Below are 15,210 nucleotides of genomic sequence, written 5' to 3'. Positions count from 1 at the left end.
CACAGCCTCTCAACACTTTCCTATGACAGTGCGTCAAGCAGACCTTCAACTATTACGCATTTACGCGCAATAACTACAACACCCCAAAAACTGACACACAAGTACAGATCTAGGATGTGGTAAACTCGCCCCTCCCCCTCGTCGGTTCTCCTTGATTTGATATGGGTTGGTCCCCACAAAGTTTGTACTGACCCCCGGTCATTGAAGCCTGCAGGTCGAGTGCAGCTGTGAACTGCGGTGTGTTGTGTTTTTGCGGACGGGACAGGCCCAGTCGGGACGGGGCAGCACACACACACGCACGCACGCGCACACACGCACACACGCACACACACACACAAACACACATACTATGGACACACACACAGTGTCATACCACAATGATCACAGTGCCCTCAGGAGTCTTGTTCTCCACTTCAATCAGCACAGTCTGAATGTAAGGGGGGGTCATTTCTGTCCACTCCATTAATAACTGATTATAGTGAGAGAACACAGGCTCTGATAGGGGGTTCAGTTGGTGGGAACAGGCAACATCTCTGGAGCCAGAACTCCCATGATGCAGTGCACCTGAGGGCTTACAGAGACAGCCTCACTATTCCATCCCACCTGTTGCACTTGTTCACATCAGGCTCAGTATTCACTCCTAATTGCTTTTCCCAGCCACAATCACATACCTGGCTCCCACACAGAACACGTCACATGTACTCTATGCGCAGCAGGATGCCTCTTGATTACAGTTGGGTGTTTTCCAGTGTTGTGGTTCAGTTTGCCAGCACCTCTGCCAATTGGAGCAGTGTTAAGATGTGGCTCCCTAACACTGGTGCCACCCTACACTTCACTAGAGCAGAGAAACTGGGGACTCCCTAACCCCTCCACAACACCCCTCCCCCTCTGCTCTCTCCATGCTGGGTAGGATGAATTAGTCCAGGACAAAAGGCTTTGTAGGCTGACCATGAAAGGCCTATTAACCATACTGCATCCCCCTAGAGGCCCTGCCCACAGGACACTGCCTCCCAGAATGCCACTCTCTCAGCAGGCCGCAATCCCAGCATGCATTGCTTCCCTTCAGCACTAACCCCTGTCACCCCTGAGTCGCACTATAGAGCTACACAGATTGTCATGTAGATGATTATAAATGCTGTTATGAATGTAATGGAGAGTGGGAAGCTGCGTTGGTGGTGTCACTTGAGTGTGGTCATGTGGTGTGATTTGTGCGTTTCACCAACAAAAAGTCCAACTTGGTAAAAAAGAGCACCGGGTGAGTTTTAGTCCACTGTCAGGTGTCATGTCCTGTGTATGGACCAGTATGAGGTGATTCTGGCTCAGTTCTTCCTCTGTCCTAGATGCTTTGAGCGCTGGCGTCATGACAACGACCCGTTCTCTCGCGGTCGCTCTGAATCCCGCTGACCTTAGCAGCTGTGTCACTTCCTCACTGCCACGAAACAGAGAGGATCACATGCACACTCACGCACTTGTACTTTTAGTGCACAGCTTCAGTGTGAAAAATCTCTGAATAGTATATATTCATGATTACTGTGGTCTCTTTAATACTTTTTCATATTGTATAATTTTAAAATATTATTATTCAAGCAGTTTTATTATACTCATTGAGCTCTATGAATCTTGCGGTTCCTGAAAAAATGTTTTTGATTGTCTGGTGTGTCCAGAATGTGTAGAGAAGAACAATACAACAAGAACACAGATCCAAAGGAGGCTGCCATGAAATAGAGGTCACTCATACCAGGAGTCAAATTCCAATACATGAGCACTGGCCATGACCACTTCAACACCTTACCATTTCTGCCCAGGAGAAAAAAAAACTAACAGACATTCTACAATCCTACACGAACAGTGTGACTATCAGTGCTTTCAGAAGACTGAGATGCAACATCACAGGCATTTTGTTAAGATTTTAATTTTACCACAATTCAACTGCTACACTTAGTGTTTTAACAATATTGCCTTTTAGGAAATAAATAGATTCCTCTTCAACTGTGAGTTCACACTTCACTATAATTGGTCAATCACTTCAGATGCTGATGAATAGAAGGATGAGTGGGAAAAGTGTCTGTGTTTGAGCACAGAGTTAAGCATAAAACAGAGAAGCACTTAATGTGATATGACAATTTCACCAAATAGCATATTGTCACACAAACGAGATCACCATTTGATTTGATTTTACACACTATCGAAACCAACTTGACTGAAAAAATCTCAAACTCACATAAAATGTTAGACAGGAAGTTTAACAAACTACTGAAGTGTATAGATGAAAACAGCAAGTGATCTGATCTGAGTTTCAAGGTTCAACAGCACTGACAGAAACAATGTGCTGCTGCCCGCTGCAAAAACAACCTCAGTCATGGTTCAAGTCTTAACACAAACCCTCACATTCAAACAACAGGTGTCTCTGTACCAGGATGGGTCTATCCTATAGGGTCTTCCTGAGTCAAAACAACAATATTCATTGAGAATAAATGATGAAACAATTTAACAACCATTATAGAAGGGAACGTCAAAAGTACACTTCAAGTCCACGCAGTTTTCTTAGCTTATGTGCCTAAAAATAAACTCACACTGGCTGAGAAATTGCAGAGTATCTGTCAGAGCAGGCCTGATCTAAAACTCAAGACTAAAAAATCCATCTGTTTTTGTAGCCAACTTCGCTCCTCATTTGGAAAAAAATGACAGAAAAAGCACATGGGAAAATATCTTGATAGCATTTTGAATGATGGTGTTTTACGACCTCTGAACTGGAGCTTCTTGGACTTGATTAATGGTTGATCCAGTGGGGAGTGTGCAACAAATGGAGTTACAAAAACAGCCTTGCATTCCTTACAAAAAAACACAAAGTACCTCAGCTTACCAATGTGGGATCTGTGCATTATCATAGATCTACCAAGAGTGAAAAGTAACTAATTACAAACACTCAACTTCATATAATTAAGTAGATATTTTTATGTGTAATTGTTGAGTATTTTCAGGACTTTTTAAACATGGACTTGTATATTTCGAGCCATGCAATTGTAATTAGCTATATTTAAAATGGGTACAACACTATTCATAATTTGTCCAATGCACAGCTGTCTCTGCTCTTTTCTATATTGACAAATACACTCAAGAGCTCAAAAAACGCTATTAAAATTCTGTTAAAATGTAACTAGTGTTGAGTATTGACTAGTATTTTTCATGCATACTTTTACTTAAGTATAATTTTGGCAGTAGTACTTATACTTGTAATTGAGTAAATTTTTTGCCGTATAACTGTACTTTCTCTTTAGTACAAAGTTGCTGTTCTCTTTGCACCACTGGCTATTGCTAAACAAGTCTTGAAAAAGTTTGTACAAGTAGAAGTCTGCCCGGGGCTTTACATCAGACGCTCAATCAAAATTCCTTGTTAACATAGGTGCAAAGATTTATAGGTCTATATTTTCATTTTGGCTGTCTTCCTTTAAAGTCTACCAGCACACACTTAAAGGAGGAGGCTTCTCTATGCATCGCTGCCTCGGGACTCTTTCATATCCGGAGATTTTATTGTTCTTTTCCACTCTTACTGATGTGAACTATGAGTGTGGGGGCTGGATCTTGGAGGAATAAAGGCAGTAATACAAGGTTATTGGCGCTCATTCCTCTGTGATTGTGTTGTTGAGACAGACGAGCTCAGGTAGGGTCAGACCTCGGGGTACGACCAGTGTGTCACCATCAGGAATGTACAGGGCTCTGATTAACTGTTGGTTTCTACAGAGAAGGCCATTATATACTGAGACTACAGAGGTTTTATGTTGTTCTGCAGTTTGTGTAACAAAGCTGGGATGATGTACATATTTTACAACCAATACACAGTGGTGGATGAAGTACTGAATTTTGCTACTAAAAATAAGTGTTAAATAAAAGTGCAGATGCTGGGGGGAAAAAAAAAAGTATTAAAGTACCTGCTTAAAAATGTACTTAAAGAGTAGAAAGTAAAAGTATTTTGTAGAGAGGAAATTAAAAGATGAAATGTAATGATTTTGTTAATGCAGATTTAAATGATTCAACTGATTTCTTAATTTTTCTAGCCATTTAGTGTCTATGTGTGTTTGGTTTGCTCAGTTGGGTGGGATGTTAACTCAAAAGATCTCATCCATTTCAGCAGGTCTTAAACCGTAAAAGTAAAAAATATTCACTGCAAAATGTATGCATGTATGTATGTATGTATGTATGTATGTGTGTATGTGTGTGCACTATGAGTCTGTTTACTCTGCTACCTGCCTAACCTGTCTATATCAATGAAAAAGCTATTGGTTTGCCTGAAATGTTTCATAATATGGCATTATCAGCCTACATTGTACGTAGTGTGCCTTTAAGATTGTTTTATAACTATAAATTTCAGTCTTTCCATCCATTCCATGCATTTTTTAATTCATCTTCCTTATCAGTATGGCAATCACAAAGAGAGAGATGCCCATCGTAATCAGTGATCAGCTTGTGAATTGATTTTGGCGTAAAAGTAAACAAAAATCACAGATTAATATCTTCCTTGTTGTGCAAAAGAGTAACTTTTGCATATAATTTAGTTTTAGTTAGACAAATGCCCCATCTAACTGAACCCATTTAATTATCTGGGCTTAGGGCAGCAAAAATAATTCTGTAACCCCTTGCAGTGGTTTTTGTACAGACCTCAGTAGTACAAAAGATAACGTTACCAAAATCGGTTTTAATACTTCAATCAAGACACCGCAAAAGCTGCAGCGTTTTCACTAAAAGATCAGTTTCATGTTTAGAGTTTAGAGTTATGCTTCGGCTGTAAATCATAGCAGTATTTGACAAACTTCCCTGCCACATAAATTCAAGTCAAAAATCCCCTACTGTGTTGTGTTTTCTCTCTGGTATCTGGTGTATTAGAGCAATGTCGTGAGATGCTTGAGATCTTGATCTTGCAATTTTTCCAGTAATTGTTTGCCCTCAGCGAAAGCCTCAAACATAACTGCTGCGATGCTAAGTGGAGAGAGCCAGTTCATCTCCTCTTTCAGCTTTTATCAGTGCTGCTGTGTTATGACTGAGCAGTAAATATTGTCCAGCTTTTTGTGGTAGGCAGTAAAAACCTAACTGGCCGCTAGTATAAAACTTGTGATTTTACATCCCCGCCAGAGTGAAGTGTGAGTTTTGATTTGAACGTTAACTGTGTCCAGATGCAGCAGACAAACCTAATTGGACCTGGAGCCAGTTAAATCCCAGCTCTGCTCCACTCTGCTCTCTTACAGCTCCTTGGCCCCGCGCTGGCCTTAAAGCACTTAAAGTTTTTGGACAACAAACAAAAACGTGAATATACAGCCTAGCGCGTTGCATGCTCTCCTGGGAGACACATGAAGAATAGCCCATCAGGAGTTGGATGGTGCATTGTAAAGTTAAGTTATAGACATACACTGCTGTTGAGAAAGGGTCAAAAGTGCATGAACAGCCGGTTGTATATCAAAAAGTCCACGTCAAGAAAAACATGATGGGGAAGACAGAGCAGTGCAGGCAAAAAACATGGCTGAACTAAGATCAGAGCAAAAAGAGATGTTGACATTCCACCTTTTATCAAGCACCTGGTTTTATCATTCGGGGCATGTGGTTTTATTTGGATCTGTCTCTCTATCACTTCCCCATCCTCCCCCTCATATTTTCCCTTACTCCTCCCTTCATCCATCTTGACTTTTGCTTCTCCTCCCTTATTTTGACTCACTTTGTCAGCCCTGCTCCTCACTCGCCCCCACACCCGCTTTCTCGCTATCATCTATCTGCCATCCATCCCTCTCTTTCTCTCTCTCTCTCTCCCTCTTCTATTCCCCCCTTCTCTCTGACTTCCTGCTCTCCAGTCTGCCAGACGGTCATAATTAACAGAGAAAACGATAGTCCCCCTGGCCCTTGGGAGTCCGGTACACTGGCTGCCCTAAGTGTGTGTATTTCCCCTTACCTCCAGACTTGGCCTATGGTCCCACTCCACTCAATGCGTCTTTATGCTCACTGTCAATGTCAGAAGCATGATCTCACTCCCTCCAAAAAACACAGCAAATGACTAACAGAGACTCTCCAACACATGCAACACAGTGACCCACTATCCAAGAGCAATAAGGCATGCTCATGGAAATGTCGAGTAGCAACTAGCCAGCCAGTTTGTGACTAAAACTTGTGGACAAAAAGAACAAGTATGATTTTAAACAAGAAGCCCAGTAAAAACTGATATCAGTTAGACAGGTCATGTTATCTGTACAGTAATATACGGTCACAAAAAGGGCATGAAAATTACAATTCTTTGGACTGTGCTTACCCAGTCTCCAGTCTCCACCCCACAAGGTCTGATAAGCTACATTGATGCTATCTGTCTGTCACAGCCAGAGGGCGGGCCTTACAGTCTGGCTGGAGGTCAGGACTCCTGTGGTCCCATGGTTCTCCCCTCCTTCCTTATCTAAATAAACAAATGGACATTAGCTTGCATACAGGCAGAAAAACAACAACCAACATGACAAGTACTTAGGGCTTTGAACTGAAATATAGCAATATTAAAACTTTAAAATGTAGACTAATGGACTGTTTTATATAGCATTTATTTTAGACCTTTATTCATCTTAAACATTTAACATTTTGATCTATTGAACATCTTTTCATTTCAGTGGTCAGAAAATGTTATGTTGTAAATGTGTGTACAATATATCCATAATGCTAACCCACAAACTGCACTTGGAGCCCTCTTCTGAGGTGCAGTAATGACTTGTGCAAATGCTCAGTGACCCAGTGTTTGTTCACCCAGAACATGTCCAGGTGAGCAGAGCAGAGTGTGAGATATGTGTCTTTACCACAGAGTAAATATTGTGTTGTGCTCTAGTAACAGCTCTTCCCTGCTCTCCGCAGTAGCAGCACGCTCAACTGTTTATTTTCCTTCCTGATGGACGACTTCTTATCAAATAAGCAGACACTGCCTTGTAGTCTGCTGTCCAACCACGCTCTCCCAAAGGAAATCCCGCCCACTTGTGCAGCTGTCATGAGGACGTGTCCATCTTGAGTGACAGATGAGGGAACCAGTGCTGTTCACATCCGCACAGAGGCAGCAGAAATCAGCGTCTTCACTTCTTCTACTTCAGTTTAGTGTGTGCCAAAACTAAATCCTCACTATGCTGAACCATCAGAGACTTAACAATCAAGATTTATGTTGTGGAAAAACTTGCACAGATGAGTTGATGCATTTACTCTGCTACTATAGCAACCATACTTGTTATAAAAAAATATGGCTCTCAATGGTAGTGTAAATTGAATGTAACTTGTAATAGTGGCAAAACCACATTCACAACACAAGAGATATCTTTGTTGAAGTTAACTCATCAACAAATTAACAGTATTGCTATTAAACCAGTTTACTGGTACTCACACAGTGACCAACTTCTATACTTAATGGAGTTATTAGAGTTATAGTTCTAGTGTTTGTTTCTTTATTTTCTCTTTCCATGAGCTTTAAGTGTGTGTGTTCACACAAAAATTGTAGCATTATAAAGTTTACTGTAAGGTGTAGGCGATATTTTAGATGTTTGTTGACTTGGAGAGGTTTTATTTTCACATACACTACATATCTCACTACATTTTGGTTTACACAACAATTAATCAAATACAAATGTAATAGTCACACTTTCTTAAATCCTGCACCATTTGCTAAATCCCTTTTCTAAACCATGGGCTCTTTTCGTGTCACTTTACACTAACAGAGAACCACCACCCAAGTCGAGCTTCCTGGAAACTTACCTGGCCAAGAAAATTATTCACACTTTGGCCCTGTTTTCCCCGTCAGACACCCTCAGGTAGAATAACTGGAACCACCTGGACGACCCATGCACTCCTCTTCATCACTAATGACAGCTGCCTCCTCCCAGCTAAGAGAGAGAGAGAGACGGAGAGGGAGAGAGAGAAAGAGAAAGAGAGAGGAGGGGGGTAAAGGTAGAGTGAAAGAAAGAGAGAAAAGAAAGAGAGAGGAGAGGGGTAAAGGTAGAGTGAAAGAAAGAGAGAAAAGAAAGAGGGAGAGAGAGAGCATGGTTGTGATTACATGGCTATGCCCATTTAAAAGTCATCTAAAGCTAACATGTAACCTTGCCTATATGTTGTGCGTTCATGTTCAGTGGAGTGTGTACGTAGTAAGTTGTGAGAGTAAATAAACTTGCAGTAGGGACTCACGTGGCGTTATTATCAGAGCTCACTGAAAAGACAAACTGTTTTTTCTTTACAGTTGTATTCACTCCTCCTCCCCTTTTTTCTGCCCGACCCACCACATGCAGTACCTTATCCCCACCGCCCCAAATCCAACACATGGCTCCAATCACAAGAGTATTTTTAGCACTTTGGCTTTTCATCCTGGAATCCTAATCAGTTGTAGTAATGAGACTGTTTTGAGTACAATGTGAAAGTGAGGCTCTTACAGTCTGGCAGGGTTAAAACCAGGGGGCAGTTTGACAAAGACTGACTTTGTTAAAGCCAAAACAAATTTATTGACTTAATAAAAATAAAACATTCAACCATAGCATGAAAATCTCTGGGAGCTTGGCGGGTGAATAAAAGTAACCGTGGTTTAGTTGATTTTTACTAAATTAGGATAATTCTTAACCTAGCAAAAGATTAATGTGCAATTACAAGTTTAAATGGTCGCAATGATATTTTACTTGGAGCAGGGACCCAAGTGCAGAAATACACAAGTCTTGATTTGGAAAAACAGAGCAACCAGGAAATTAGCTATGAGACGCCATAGACCATTAAGAAGAATTGGCAGACTGCAAAAGTTAATTGACTGATTTTTCCATTGGTTCCTAAACTCACGGTACTCTACCTGTTAAATATAACCACCAATGATGATCCCTGTGAGTGCAGTTTAAAGGTCCTGTATTACCCATACCTGGAGTTGTGTTTTGTTTCATTCACACATGTTTGAGTAATCCATGATCAGTTAACAGCTACCTTTTACCTTGTTTAAATTTCATGGCTGAAATTATCCAGTTATTTCTAGTGAAGTGTATGGAGTTCTAAAACACAGTGGTGCACTTCCTATATTACCACATGACATCATAAGTTGGAACAGAGTTTTCTGTTTGAGAAACGCCTAATTATGTAGGATTTGTGTGTTAAACATGTGTGAATGAAACAAAACACAACTGCAAATGTTTGTGATGAGGAGACATAACATTTATTAGAAAATAGCATAATATGGGCCCTTTAAGCAATGAGTACTATTTTGCATTTCCACTTGGGTTTATCTCTCCAGTCCAGCAAGAATGTTTTTGTTAAATAAATGAGGTTTGAGACTTATTATCTGTATTTACCCTAGTCCAAACACTAGTTCTGGCTCAAACAAATCTTTAGAATATTTCCTGGTTATTATTACTTATTGTTACAGTGCAACTTGAAGTAGGTCTGGTCTTTAACAGCGTTTAATAGTGCAATAACAATAACCACCGGCCTTAATCAGGAGGTCTGGAAAGTTGGGCCTGGGTTTAGGTCATATGGGGTGGACGATTTGTGCTTGATTGCAATCATATATCTGCACAGGCCACGTGATCCTCTGAAAAAAAAACTCCTGCGGAATCACTTACTTTGATGAAGTTTGAAAAAAAATCCACAAAATAAAGTTTGGTTTGGACGCTACACACACCCCACATACACACTGGGGCTGTACAGTATGCAGACGCACACACAGTCACAATTTGTGGTCCACCAAGGCATTCTTTCTGCTTCTCTCTCTGCTCCACTACATACACACTGAACTGCACTCATTAATCCAGACTCAGGAAACCGCTCCAGTGAGCTCTCTGGCTGGAGGCCCCACGAGGGAGGGGTGCAGGGGGAGGAGAGGGGGGGAGAGAGGAGAAGGGGGAGGACTGGGGATCAAAGCAGTAGACCTCTCTGAAAAGAAACAGAAGAAGAAGAGTAAGGAGAGTTTTGAGAGGGAAGAAAAGAGAAAAGGAAAGTTTCTTTTTGCTCTTGAGCTCCAAGAACACAGGAAAGGGAGAGGACCTGAAAAGGGAGAGGACCTGAAACCTCTCGATTTGATGAACTGGGAGTGACCGCTGGAAGTGACAGCATCCATACCTCCAGGATATGTGTATATGCTTACAATCAGGAAGAGCACAATTGACCTCTGCACAGAAAATACAGTTTGTTTCTTTGGGACAGAACCACAGATGGCTGAGATACAGAACACACACATTACAAAAATCTCTGTGGGGAGGGCCGATCGTCCTTAAGAAAATATTCCCCAAAGCACTAATTAGAAAAACGATGGTGCTCGTTAATAGCCTTGCCTCACACACACACAGAGTCCACCTTTATCTTACCCCACCCTCACCGTCCTCCTCCCTCCACATCCAGCTCACAATAAAAAAAACAACACAAAAACAAAAGTGAAAAGACTCTGGCAGAGGGAGAGAGTGCGTTCCTCTGGCAGGCCTAGGTCAGGGCCCTATTTACCTACCGCACAGTGCAGCTCTGCCTACAGCGCCAAGCAGCACCTCCCATCGCACAGAAACCCGACCCTCCTCGACTCTTACACAGACGCACAGTCAAGACCAACTTTCACAGGACAGCCCGGAGGTGGCACATGGAGATGGTTAACAGAACTGGGATCCAAATCTACTCCTGGAGGGACATTTCAAAGTTGGTTTAATAAAATGTGAAAGAGGTGGAGTTTGTTACCCCTTTGGTAGACCTCATTTTTCCCCTGTTTCTCCCATGGCGATTAGGTTGCACAGTGCAGAAACTAAGGACATGCATCAAAACCATGACTGTACAGGGAACAGACGACTCATGGCCGATTCATGAAGTCATGTTCAGTTTATATCAGTACATAATTTGCCACTTGTGTACAAAGATAAACATAGGTAGATTTGATTAGTTTGCTTTCAGGACATTACAGTTCAAAACTGCCTAAACCTCTGTGGATAGAAAGTATCAGAAGAATAGGGTGTGTGATCCAAAGAAAAACTGTACACAGTTTTAAGAATGAAAACATTTCTTCTCTCATCAGAGACCCTTCATCATTGAGGCGTTCTGAAGCTGCTTTTCTGAAGGAAGGAATAAGGTTGCACATTGACCAGCCAAGAACCAGTGGTGTCTTAAAAGTGTATTTTATATAGCTGTAAATGTATGGCTGTGACTCTTTAAACTATTTGAAGAATTTAATTTCTTTTCTGCATTTTTAACACATCATCTTAAGGTAAATTAGTGTAACAAGGATCTACCTACTGTTTATATAGTTCATTTAATGTCTTCATGTACTTTTATGTTTTTATTCTGAGATGGGAGAAACCAGACGTTTGGATTTTGCGTATATGTACAGGACATTAATCTGCTCATAGACATCTGTGAAATATGACATAAATAACACATGCATTAGAGTCTTTAAACATCATGTTCAAAGTCATAGCTTGTACTGTTTGTTTTTGCACTTTTGGTTTTTGATCTAAAATACAGTCCTTGTGGGATATGAAACCTAATGTTTTCTTTTAAGACACCCTTAAATAAAGTGTTAATGCCATGTTTCCTTATCACAACAGATGAGGTGGCAACTTCGTCAAATCAATTTGTTTTTTCTACGCTCTCTTAGCTCTGTATCTGTAGCTGACATTTCCTCCATGTACCAAAGGCAAACCCAACCGCCTATTACCACACCGCACAGGCCCTTATTAAATGTATATATAGTCACGCTTCAGACGGGGACGCGCTCACTTTCTCATACAAAAACTCTGCGAATCCGGGTCAAACGACAAACTTCCATTAAGTATATGAACACACTGTGAAAGCTTGACCACCACCCAAAACAATCTTTCGGCATCAGTGGGCGGTGAATCCAACATGACTAACTGTACCTACTCCTCTCGCCACAGTAACAGTCCTTAGAAACATCTCACTCAGTTTGACTGTATTTTTTCAGTGTTTGTAGCTCGTTATGGGAGCATTTTCTTTTCTTTTTTGTGGACAGACAGGAGTGCGGGGCCTGCGAGAATGGAGAGTGCAATTCCAGATGTGTTTTTTACAGCTCAGCCGAGATGACAGGGCCGTAAAGTACCTCTCTGCTCTAGCCTGCAGGGGGAGAGAGAGAGGAGAGGGTGAGGTAAACGTCCCGGGACCATAGCCAGGGAGAGAGAGAGAGAAAAAGAGAGAAATAGCGACTGGTGCTGGGAACAGAATAAGCATTTGGGACTATGTGAGGGAGGGGGTACACTGGCTGGGGTTCAGGGGTTGGAGAAGTTAAGTACGGGGCAGTTTGGAGTGCCTTGGGGAAAAGCAGGATGGAGACTGAATGAAATTGCTTTTCCTGGCAAAATGTTCAGCTTTATTGTCTCAGGTGTGTTCAGCACAGATTCAAATGTGATGTGGGACTGGTTCACTTTTGAAGAGTAGAGTTTTTACACGGACAACTTGAATGTATTTTTGGTAATGAAAATGTATGTAACATTGTTTACCACAAAGTTATGCTATGTGAGTATCCTTTACTCCCTACTCTAACATCCCTGTAAATAGGTAATTAATAAAGCAGGTAAACAACTGCATAGCCTGGATTACTGGACTATCTGCTCTGCCAATAGATATGGACTGGGTCAAACCGTAAAATAAGAGAGTGAGCCATGATCATATCCAACAATACAGAATGTGTCATTGACCTTTTCATGTAGTATATTTTCCATCTCCTTATTTAGTCTTCAGTTATGCACTTTATTACAAATTTACTTCTACAACCACCAATAATGTTCCCTTAATTTAAATTCAGAATACTTCTTGTTTTCCTCATCTGTTGCAGTAAGACTGAGCCTGGGGGGATATGGAGAGAGACCAAGATTGATAAACTAATTAAATTTGTTCAGATGCTGAAATGGGAACAGAAAATAATAAAAGACAGTGTGCTGCAGATGTCAAAAATATAAAAGGATATGGAATATTTATTGTTTGGCTGGTGCCCAGTGCAGATAAGCAGAAATGCATGATAAATAGTTACTGTCATTATAAAGCTGATTTATTACTGCTTTGATGTTGGTAAATCTGTGGGAGACAATAAGAACACCCAGAGAGGAAGAGAAGACTCCACAACCTTCATAAACAATGTGAAGCATCATTAAAAATTAAAATATCTGAAGGTTATTTGTCTACTAAGTGTACTTGTTAATAGGCAATAAAACTTCATCCATACAGAAGAAAATCATAGTAATTACTTAGACTAGTTAGAAAAGTTAAAAGTATTTGGGTCCACTGTCCTCCTCAAAATTAAACAACTATAAACTAGTCTCTAGCTTCCAGTTTTGTTAACATTTGTGCAGTTGGCTCATGTCTAACTTATTAGGCTTAGGAGATTGCCCAAATTAAAGCCATGGACCCTATTGTAATAATATTAATATAGGTCTATCATTTTGGAGAGAAACGTTTAGTGGAATACTCTTAACATCATTTGTAATAAAATACAAAATAAGGTTGAATACAAAGTTTAAAATGTGCTTTCTTTGTTGGAGGGACTTGGCTCAACACCAAAGGTATTTTAAACGACTGCAGCGTGTCCTGTATGAAACACATGTGTGAAAAATGTAAAAAAGCTGCAATGGGGAGAAAGAAAAGGGAGTGAAAGAGGACTATATCACGAAGAGACAAGATGTAGGTGTATGTGTGCACGGGCCGGTGTGATCCCACTGCTGCAGCTCGTTAGTCACGCTCGTTAATGTGCGCCTGCTTTACTGGCCTTGTTCAAAGCCTGACGCACTGTTTCATCTCCAAAAACTCACCTTCTCCACGCGGACAACGAGACGGCACCGCGAGAGGGGGAGACACGGGGTGAGGACGGGAGTGTGGCCTAAGCTAAGGTTAAGATCGAAACAATGAATGTTACCGAATCATAGGCTACTTGTTCCCTATGCAATTTGTGCCGACCATGTGTTGTGATTGGACTAGAGGAAACTTTAATAAACGCATCACTCCGCTGCAGGTGTTTCCTTGTAATGACCAATTACCGCCACAGTAATATGCGGAAATGGCGTCTTTGTCATTTGCGCATGCTATTTCAATCTGAATCTACAGGTGGGTCGGTTTTTGTCGGGTCAAATGCTTTAATGAACAGTGTCATTGTTTTATTACTTTTACCTATGTTCTAGTAACATTTACAGATTTCTCTCTTTGTAATATATCTTCATCTAGCTGTGTTTTGGCTTCATTTCAGGATGTCTGATAAACAGTCCACTTGTCTTAATTCCAACCAGAACCTGGTGAGTATAATAATACAATATAATACTACAAATTGTTGTGTTCTTAGACAAGTTCCTTCACCCACCTTGTTTAGAATGAATGTAGCATGTGTTATCAGTGGTGGTTGGAGTGGCCGATGGCACAGATTGGCAAACCATTCCGCCACAGGGCAGCTGTGGCTACAATAGTACCTTACCATTGAGTGTGGAGTGAATCAATAATACACAAATAGGTAGTGTTGTTGAGCATTTGTAAAAGCAATATAAGACTAATGCATTATTATTATTATTACTATTACTGCGTGTTGTTTGGGTTTTTTTTACATTTTGAGTCTTAAAGCCAAAACCTCTACAGAGCTCACACACATTATTGCACTTTACTTCCAGTAATACGTGCAAGGGAGAGTTTGTTGATATTATTAGTTGGGCATTCTTCATAAATTACAAAATATCATACAAGAGTTAAAACAAAAAGCAGCTGCTGACCCATGAATGCAACCCTCACACCATGAGCCCGTACCGCAGTCGGGTTCAAGTTGTGCAAGAGACTGTGGTTTGGTATATTAAGATGTGTAATAAAGTAATGCCAATGCCATTTATTGTAATTATAAATGTAAATCAATGTTAAACAGTGAGTTGAATGAGAGTGGACCTCCCCAAACATCCAAGAGTGTGGAACTAAATGTACAACAATAGAATAAGGGCTCTTCAACATGAAGTGCAAGTTTTACATGTCCTGAAAACTTAGTGTGCCACATGATCACATGTGTGCTCCAAAATTTTAGAAGAATTTGTGATTCACTTAACAGAGTTGTTGGTGAAATTGATGGTGAAAATGACTTAAAATTAATAAACAAAATAAAAGGATGATTTTTCATATAAACGTTATGGTTTCTGTCATAGTGCATTGTAGATAATACTTCAACATTGGGAGTGAAGATGCTTCTGTACCCACAGATTAATCCTCTACTTCTGAGCAGAAAGGTTTAATTGCAAG

Source organism: Boleophthalmus pectinirostris, unplaced genomic scaffold (assembly GCF_026225935.1).
Source record: "Boleophthalmus pectinirostris isolate CB_2022bp ecotype Guang Dong unplaced genomic scaffold, ASM2622593v1 HiC_scaffold_15, whole genome shotgun sequence".
In the NCBI taxonomy this organism is placed as follows: domain Eukaryota; kingdom Metazoa; phylum Chordata; class Actinopteri; order Gobiiformes; family Gobiidae; genus Boleophthalmus; species Boleophthalmus pectinirostris.
The sequence above is the reverse complement of the archived record's forward strand: the minus strand, read 5'-3'. Positions refer to the sequence as shown.